The sequence below is a fragment of the Marmota monax genome, unplaced genomic scaffold (genome assembly GCF_021218885.2).
Source record: "Marmota monax isolate L192 unplaced genomic scaffold, Marmota_monax_Labrador192_F-V1.1 WCK01_AAM20220418_F8-fsc00028, whole genome shotgun sequence".
Lineage (NCBI taxonomy): Eukaryota > Metazoa > Chordata > Mammalia > Rodentia > Sciuridae > Marmota > Marmota monax.
In genome coordinates, this window is record NW_026694779.1 from 14,626,810 (window position 1) to 14,635,731 (window position 8,922).

Below are 8,922 nucleotides of genomic sequence, written 5' to 3' on the forward strand. Positions count from 1 at the left end.
GGTACTTAACCACTGAGCCACATCCACAGCCCTTTTTATTTTTTTATTTTGGACATGGTTTTGCTAAGTTGCTCAGGGCCTCACTAAATTGCTGAGGCTGACCTTGAACTTGCCATCCTCCTGTCTCAGCCTCCTGAGCTGCTATCTGCACTGTTTTTGAAGAGCTGTTTCTCTGGCTACAGACTCTAGACTCTAGTGTTTTTTTCTCTCAGTACTTTAAGGAGATTTGCCATTATCTTCTTATCTATAGTATTTCCTATGAAAATTTCTCTAACCTTGCTTTTGTTCCTTGGTGTAGAATGTGTTGGGCTTTTTTCCTGATATTGAGCAATTTAACCATGCACTCCTTGGTATGACTGAGTTGCATGTATCTTGTGCTTGGGGTTCGTTGTGTTTTTTCCCAGTCCTGGGGGTAGAATGCAGGGCTTCGTGTGCTAGCCAAGCCTCCACCACGCAGCTGCACGCCAGCCCTTATGGACATTCTTGGGTTTGTGGCACCTACAGTCCTTCTCCAGACACAGATGACAAACCCTAGGTGGCTGTGTTAGCTTGCGTTTGCCCATCCCTCTGCTGTTCCTTGAACACATGTCCATGTGCTTGGCCACCAGCCATGGAAGCACCCAGCCCACAGGGCTCCAATTTGAACACTCTGGGGCATAATGCACATGCTTTCCCGAGCCCAGGGCCCACCCATTTCTCAGGTGCTGCCCGGGGTTACAGGGAAGGTGTCCTTGGGAGGAGTCTGCAGTGTTAGCAGCACAGGCGGGGAACCAGGCAGCCTCGGGCTGGTCTCCAAGCCGCTGGCCACAGAAGGTGAATGCTATTTTCCATTCTGAGCCTCTGGTGTATAAATGGGGTGGTGAGCATACCTGCCTGCTGTGGCTGAGGCGTGGATTAGGTAGGAAAGTGTCAGCATGTAGTTAAACACTAAAGGGATTGTATTATTTCTGTTGGTGTTTTTCTTTAGTAAACTATTTTGTAAATATTTTTGGATTTACAGCAAAATCGAGCCGATGGTCCAGGGGTGTCCCACAGGCCGCACCCCACATGCACACTCTCCTTCCTTATCCACATCTCACACCAGAGTGGAGCGTTCTCTAGAGTTCCTGAGTCTATGTCAACGCGCTGTCACTCAAAGTGCAGAGTTTCCATCAGGGTTCACGCTTGGTTTTATACATTCTGTGGCTTTTGACAAGCAGATGATGACAGGTGTCCACCGGCATAGTACCGTGGAGAGTAGCTTAACTGCTGCAAATCCCTGTGCTCCTCATGGTCATCTCCCCCCTCCCCAACCCTGGCAACCACTGATTCTTTGACTGTCTCCACAGTTTTACCTTTTCTAGAACATCATATATTGGAATCGTACAGTTTGTGACTTTTTTTGCAGACTGACTTCTTGATATGCATTTAGGTTTCCTCTGTGTCGTTTTTTTGGCTTGATAGCTCATGTTTTTTGAGCCGTGAATGATTTCTCATTGTCTCCATTTACCATGGTTTACTGACCGACCCACCTGCTAAAGGACATCTTGATTTCTTCAAAATGAGGGCAGTTACGGATCCAGCTGCCTTAAATATTTGTGTGTGGGCTTTTGTGGGGACATGAGTTTGCAGCTTCTTTGGGTAAGGTCTAGGGCAGATCTTATGGTAGAGTCTGTCTCATTTTGTAAAAAACTGCCGGGCTGGCTTATTTCACTTAGCATGACAGTGTTAAAGCACTTGCTTCGCATGTGTGAAGCCCTGGGTTCGATCCTCAGCACCACATAAAAAAAGTAAATAAAGATACTGTTCATCGACAACTAAAAAAAAAAAAAAATATTGCCGACTCTCCTCCAGGGTGGCTGGAGCAGTCTGCATTCCCAGCAGCAGTGACTGAGTCCCTGCTGCCTCGGCCTCACCTGCTCTGGGTACCGTCAGTGGGCTGGGTTCTAGCCATCCTTAGGGGCCTGTGAAGGCGTCTCACTGTTGCTTCAATCTGCCATTCCCTGGTGACATGGCGCTGATCTTTAGACATGCTGTTTGCCATGAGTGTCTCTCCAGTGAGATTGAGATGTCTGGTCAAGGCTCCTGCCCACGTGAACACCAGGTTGCTCCTTATTGTTAAAGAGGTTCTTTACGTATGACAGGGTTGCGGGGATTTTTATTTGGATCATTGTTTTTCTGAAGAGCTTGGAGGGCTTCCTCGAGACCTCGGTGTTCTAGGCTGTAAAACAGACACACACACACACACACACACACACACACACACACACACACACCTTTCTTCTCTCTTTTGGAGGGAGGTGGAGAAATGATCTTTACCTGAAAACAAAGGAAACAGACCCTATGCTCCTGTAGGTTGCCTTGATCCGAAGGAACGTCAGGCTGCCTCAGGAGCAGAACTTCGGCCTCCCTCGGACCCTGCCCACAAAGGGGCTGGTGCCCCCTGTGGCTGGGATTGGCTCACGTGGGTGTGTATCAGGAATCACAGGGCCTCTGGGTCTCAAGGGAATCTGTGGATAAGGAGGGCCTCACTGTCACCAGTAGTGGGGACCTCACACCCAGAGCACGTCACCTCAGCTACCAGGGAACTGTGCTGGCTTGGACCACTGCCAGGTGCAGGTGCCCCAGAGTGTGCCCCCCACCAAGCCAAAGGAGGTGCCCTCTGACCCTCACCAGGTTCCCATTGTGGGATTCATTTTCACTTTAAGTTTTTTTGTTTTGTTTTTTTTAAACCTAAGCACAGATTCTTTTGCAAGTGATTTTAATTCTCTGTTTGATGAGCACGCAGCTCTGTGGCTGTGTGTTCCTTTCTAAGATAAAGGAAATGATTGTTTTTAATGCAGATTTGAAAGAGAGTGGATTCCCACCAACACTTCCATTCTGAGGAGATGAGCACTCCACAGCCATCCCCGTGTGATGGAAATACATCCTGTTTCCATGACAACTGGCGCTCACCAGCTTGCCTGGTGAAACAAGTGTTGGGATTCTTTCTTTGATAGAGATTTGACCAAACCCTGGGGTTCCAGTTTCTTAATTCCAATAATTCAGTTTCCGTTTGGGGCCATTCGTTTCCTTGGAACATGGGCTGGTTTGGAGAGAAACCTGAAGCCCATTTTAGAGGTCAATCCACCTTCCCAACCAAGGCAGAGGACTTGCCGGCCGAAGCCTTGCGAGCACAGGAAATGGAGGTGCTTTCGAAAGTCGTGAGCATTTCTAGTGTCTTCCAGCCGAATTAAATCAACAGAGATGATGCAGCAGCTTGTTAAGAGGCTGTGTGATTCTGCAAAGCGTGATTCAGTTGCTCATCTCCATCCGGATGGCACCAGCAGAAGGCTTGTTCCTTCACTGGTGATTTACTCCTTGCCTTTATGGGTGGTTCGCACTCTCCAACAGCTAAATTCCAAGTCTTGCAAGGAGTATGGTTTTATTAATGATTTTCTCTCAGAATGAAAAATAGAAAATTCCTTACATCGGTAACCGTGCTTTTGCAAAACGTGAAAAAATACGGTATTGCATTTTATTGACAAGATTATATTTGATCTAACAAAATATCTTAGTCCAATAAGATAAGAAAAGCATCCACCTTGGTCATTTGAGGGATGTATGGCAGTCAAGTCTTTGTGGCTGGGACTGGAATACCCAACAATTATAAGTTAGAGGAGGTGCAGTTGTCTTTGGCTTGTGGTTTTGGAGGCTCAGTCCATGGCTGGCTGGCTCCAAGGCTCTGGGCTCCAAGGCTCTGGGCTCCAGGTAGACAGCACATCATGGTGGAAGGGCGTGGAGGAGGGCAGCTGCTTAGCTCATGGCAGCTGGGAAACAGGGAGGGAGGGATGGGGAGGGCCTGCAGGGAGGTCAGACACTTCCTTTCCAGGATGCATCCCGGCGACCACCTTCTGCAGCCACACCCCACCTCCTACAGTCCCCACCCCATCAGACCCTTCCCACTAGAAGGACGGATTAGATCACAGCCCTCACCGTCCAGGTCCAGTCATTTCACCACGGAACATTTCTGCATTCACACAGGAGCTCTTAGGGGACACCTTATGTCCACACCATAACAGGATGATAGGAGGCTGGAGCCACGTTTAGGAGAATTCAGAGTGTGGATCTGAGGAACCTGGTAGATGTTGAAAGGACAAAGTGAGTCTGATCTACCTCCAAGGACACCGTCAGTGACAGTCAATATTGGTGGCACGGAAGTTCAAAGTCACCTGTGGGGCACCGTCCTCAGTTACAGCCTGTGTTCTAGAACAGCATTTCCATGTCAACGTGTGCATATGGTTAGCCTCAGGGAATACCATGCTGTGTCCCCATGAATGCTAAGACACTTTCAAAGAAATACCATAATGTGCAGCGGAACCTCAGGGCCCGTATGTAAGGATGGAACCAGACAAGACGAGAGGGAGGACCCACGGCACCCGTCTGTACTGGGGGGGTCCCCTTGCTGCTGGTGGCGAAGGAGAGGGACTTTGGCTTCTGTTTTTATTTTTGTTTGTTTGTTTGGGGGAAGAGCCAGTTTATTGATAAACACAGTCTCTCCTTTAAGCTGACTCAGACACAGAGTGACCTGAAACAATGTATGGATATCAAGCAACAAGGTCTCCCTGCCCCGCCTCCTCCTGCCTCCTCTTTCCCATTGCATGGCTTGGAATGATTGAATATGGCAGGTGAAATTAAGAGAAAATGACAGGTCCCTCGTGTCCATGACCAAATAAAGCAAGCACTGTTTTCTGTCACCTCTGGGACACCCTTGAGAAGCAACAAAAATGGAGGTGTGAATGGTCCCTGAGTGGGGAAGCCAAACCCCATGAGGACAGGGATTTCCTCCTCCTCCTCCCCCTCCTCCCCCTCCTCCCCCTCCTCTCCCTCCTCCCCCTCCTCCCCCTCCTCCCCCTCCTCTCCCTCCCCTCCCCCTCCTCCCCCTCCTCCCCCCTTCTCCCTCCCCTCCCCCTCCTCTCCCTCCTCCCCCCTCCTCCCCCTCCTCCCCCCTCCTCCCCCCTCCTCCCCCTCCTCCCCCCTCCTCCCCCTCCTCCCCCTCCTCCCCCTCCTCCCCCCTCCTCCCCCTCCTCCCCCTCCTCCCCTCCCCCTCCCCCTCTTCCCCTCCCCCTCCCCCTCCTCTTCCTCCTCCTCCCCCTCCTCCCCCTCCTCTTCCTCCTCCACCTTCTCCTCCCCCTCCTCCCCCTCCCCTCCCTCCTCCTCCTCCTCCCCCTCCTCCCCCTCCTCCTCCTCCCCCTCCTCCCCCTCCTCCTCCTCCCTGTCCTCCCCTTCCTCCTCCTCCTTCCTTCTTCCTCCTTTTTAGACACACATGACAGTACAGTGCATTTGGACATATTATACATACATGGGGTATAACTTATTCTAATTGGAATCCGTTCCTGTGGCCTTACACTGGCCATAGGTCTGACTTATTGTTCTGTCTTTCCTATTCCTAGCCTCTCTCCCTTCGCTTCATTCCCTGGTCTCTAATCCAGTGAACTATTTTCCTCCCCCCCCCCCAGTGTGTGTTAGCATCTGCATAACAGAGAGGACATGCAGCCCTTGGTATTAGGGGACTAGCTTATTTCCCTGGACATATTATTTCACTTAGCACGATAGTCTCCAGTTCCACCCGTTGACCAGCCAATGCCATGATTTCATTCTTCTTTATGGCTGACTAACATTCCATTGTGTTTACATCCCACACCTTATCCACTCATGTGTTGGTTCCATACCTTAGCTACTGTGAATTGAGCTGCTATAAACACTGATGTGGCTGTGTCACCATAGTTCACTGATTTTAAGTCCTTTGGGTATAATAAACCAAGGAGTGGAATAGCTGGGTCAAATGGTGGTTCCATTCCAAGTTTTCTGAGGAATCTCCATCCTGCTTTCCAGAGGGGTTGCACCAATCTGCAGTCCCACCAGCAATGTACGAGTGTGCCTTTTCCCCACATCCTTGCCAACACTTATTGTTGTTTGTATGTTTGATAATAGGACAGGGATTTTGTAACTGCACGGGTTTCTTTGTCCTAAACACTTGTAAAGTGTCTTCCTGTTTCCTAACGTAGCACTTTGCACAGTGACAAGGGCTCTGAAAAAAATCATGCAGTTTGAAAACAAACAAATAATGTGGCTTCGTTTTAAAACCTCTTTTTCCTTTCTGATGGTGCTCATCAGTTGACAGTGGCTTTTCCCGTTGTGACCTACTCAGCTTAAAGAAACAGGCGACATGTAAGGAATTTCCATCTGGGCTTTCGTGAAGGTAATATTCTAGAAGGGCTCCCACTGCAGGAGCATTTCTTCATCAGCTTCTCCCAGGCCTGCAAAGGTCAGCTGCACCCCAGGGAACTCAGGCTGGGCACGCAGTAGGGACAGACGGTGCAGGTGGCCACGCCATCACTTCCCGACATTTTTCTGAGTGGATGTTTTCTGCATGAATATTTATTCCTTTTGTGAATTTCTTAAAATTTCCTCTTTTTATGATCACTTTTCCCTTTAAAAAAGCAAGTGGGAAACATATATTTGGGTGAGAGGTCTGGAGTTTTGTGTTGTTTGTTGTGCTGTCCCAAGGAAGGGCCATTAGCAGAGCCAAGGCTGCAGATGCCCTGGCCCCGAGAACATGACTTCTGTTTCTGTGAACTTCTGGGTGGGTTCTTTGAATTGGTTGGTTGGACCCTGGACCCGGACCTGTACTAAGGAGGGATGTTCTTGATGGTGCTTTGTTCCCCCAAATTGTCTTAGATATTAAATTTTAGTGCATAGAAGAGAGAAAGTCGAAAAATGAGTAGGAGCGCTTGCTGTAAAATGTCCAGGGACCCCCCCATGGCTCTGCTGTCTTACCTCAGCCTGGTCCCCTTGTGCCAGGACCTCAGGACATGAGGCCAGGCAGGCAGTGCTCTGCGGACCTGCTCCTAGCTGACCAGCCATTCCAGGTTGCCCAGGATCAGGGGTTTTCCTGGACTTGGCACTGGGACCTGGGCCTCCAGTGGTCAAAGCAGGACAGCGCCAGGCTAACTGGGACGGTTGCCTGTGCTACGCACTCTACAAGGCTGGTCTCTAACTTCCACGGCAGACAAGATGCAGGGTTGTCCCCACAGGAATCGCAGAAAGAAAGCTACAACCAACATCATGTGACATGGTGTGACTGTCATCAGGCCTCACCATGTGTCCGAGCTGGCACCCTGACACACCCACTGTGCAGCCAGGACAGGGGACCCAGAGGGTGGATTCCTCCAGACCATCACTGCCCAGCGTGGACTCAGGCAGGCATTTTTAGACTTTCCTCAGATCCCAGTGTTTCCCTACTGACCATCTTTTCTTGCCTTTTAAAACTTACTGAAGGGCACGTTGAGACCTGCCAGCCCCGTCACCAGCCCCCATCACCTGCCCACTGATTGCCACACCTCTGTTTGCTTGGCTGGTCCCCAGATATTATTGACCACCTCTGCATCAGAAGCCAGTGACCAGCAGAGGGTGTTGACGGAGGGTTGCGCATGATGGATACGGACCCTGGGGACAATCTAAGTGCCCAACAGGAGGCGGTCCTGAGGACCTCGCTCACTCAGAAGTCTGAGAATGGCCGCAGACCCAACGCAGACGCCACGGGGACCTTCCATAAGCAAAGAAGAACATGGTCACTCCCCAGGGTTCCCAGCCAGGGAGAGGGGCTCCTGGGGACAGGCGTGTGGGAACCTGCTCAGCCATGGCTCCAAGACTCTTTGTCTCTCCTGCCCCCTTTCTGGCCTGTCCTGCAGCGGATCTTTCCTTGGTCCTTGGAGAAGCACAGAGAAGAGAAGAAAGTTCTTGGGCAAGAACATGGAGGTGGGAGTGGAGTGTGTGACCACGTGGGGGCAGGACCCTGAGTGTCTCAGGGGCTTGGAGGGGTGCCGGTGGGGCCATGCCTGCCCAGGAGCTCCTGATGGGGCAAGGCTGAGGATGGACACGCCCAGGAGTGGGGCAGATCTGTTTGGAAATATCTTTATTTCCAAATTATGTCCATAGATATATTTTTCAAGTGCATGTATTTAACATATACATACTTATTTCCAAGTATATGTAAATATGTAGTATTTTTTACACACACACACACACATACACACACACACACCCCAAAATGTATTTGGAAACGTGCCTGCAGCTGCATTCTGGAAGGTGTGTTGCGGTGGGCAGGACGTTGCACGCTGGACTGGAGATTTCAGCCCTCAGGCTTTGAGGACAGATATATGTCAGGAGTTGACCAGACACGCCGTCCATGGCAAGGAGAAAGTGGCAGAAGAGAAACAGGAGAAACTGGAGGCAGTCACAGGCTCCTCCGGGCAGTCAAGTTCTGCTGCCTGCCCAGATCATTTCCTGATGGTGATGGTGGCACCGGCTGGGTGACCCGCCTGTGCCAGGCGCGGGGGCTGCAGAGATGAGGAAGAGAGGCCGCGTGGGAGAGGGCACTGCCTGAATCGGGTGGAGGCTTGGGCTGGGGAAGGGCCACCCATGCACAGTGGAGGCAGCAGCAGGTGCAGGTGCCCACAGCCCCCCAGCGGCATGGAGTGGCTTGTCCAGGGGATACAAAGGCAGGAGAAGCACAGGAGGAGCTGCACTCTGTGGGCACTTGAAGGACTTCAGCCAGGTCCCAGGAGCTGTCAGAAGCCAGTGTAGCACATTCTAGGGCCGGTCCATCTGGTGCCTGGGCACTAATGTGTCATGGCCATCTGTCCAGGCTGGAACTCAGGTGAGAGGCCAGGGTTGGGGGCGCCATGGGAATGAAGAAGGAAGAGGGGTGCGGGTCAAAGAGGACGAGGGCCCTGAGACTGTCAGGAGGATGCCCGTGAAGAGTGGGGCCACTGAGGCTCCCTGCCCCTTTGCCCAGGGACCGTGTAGAGCCAGCTTCCTCCCTGAGCACGCTTACCCCATATTACTTCCTGACTCTGGACTCCACCTTCATGGTCTTTGGGATCCGGCTAACAGGGGTGG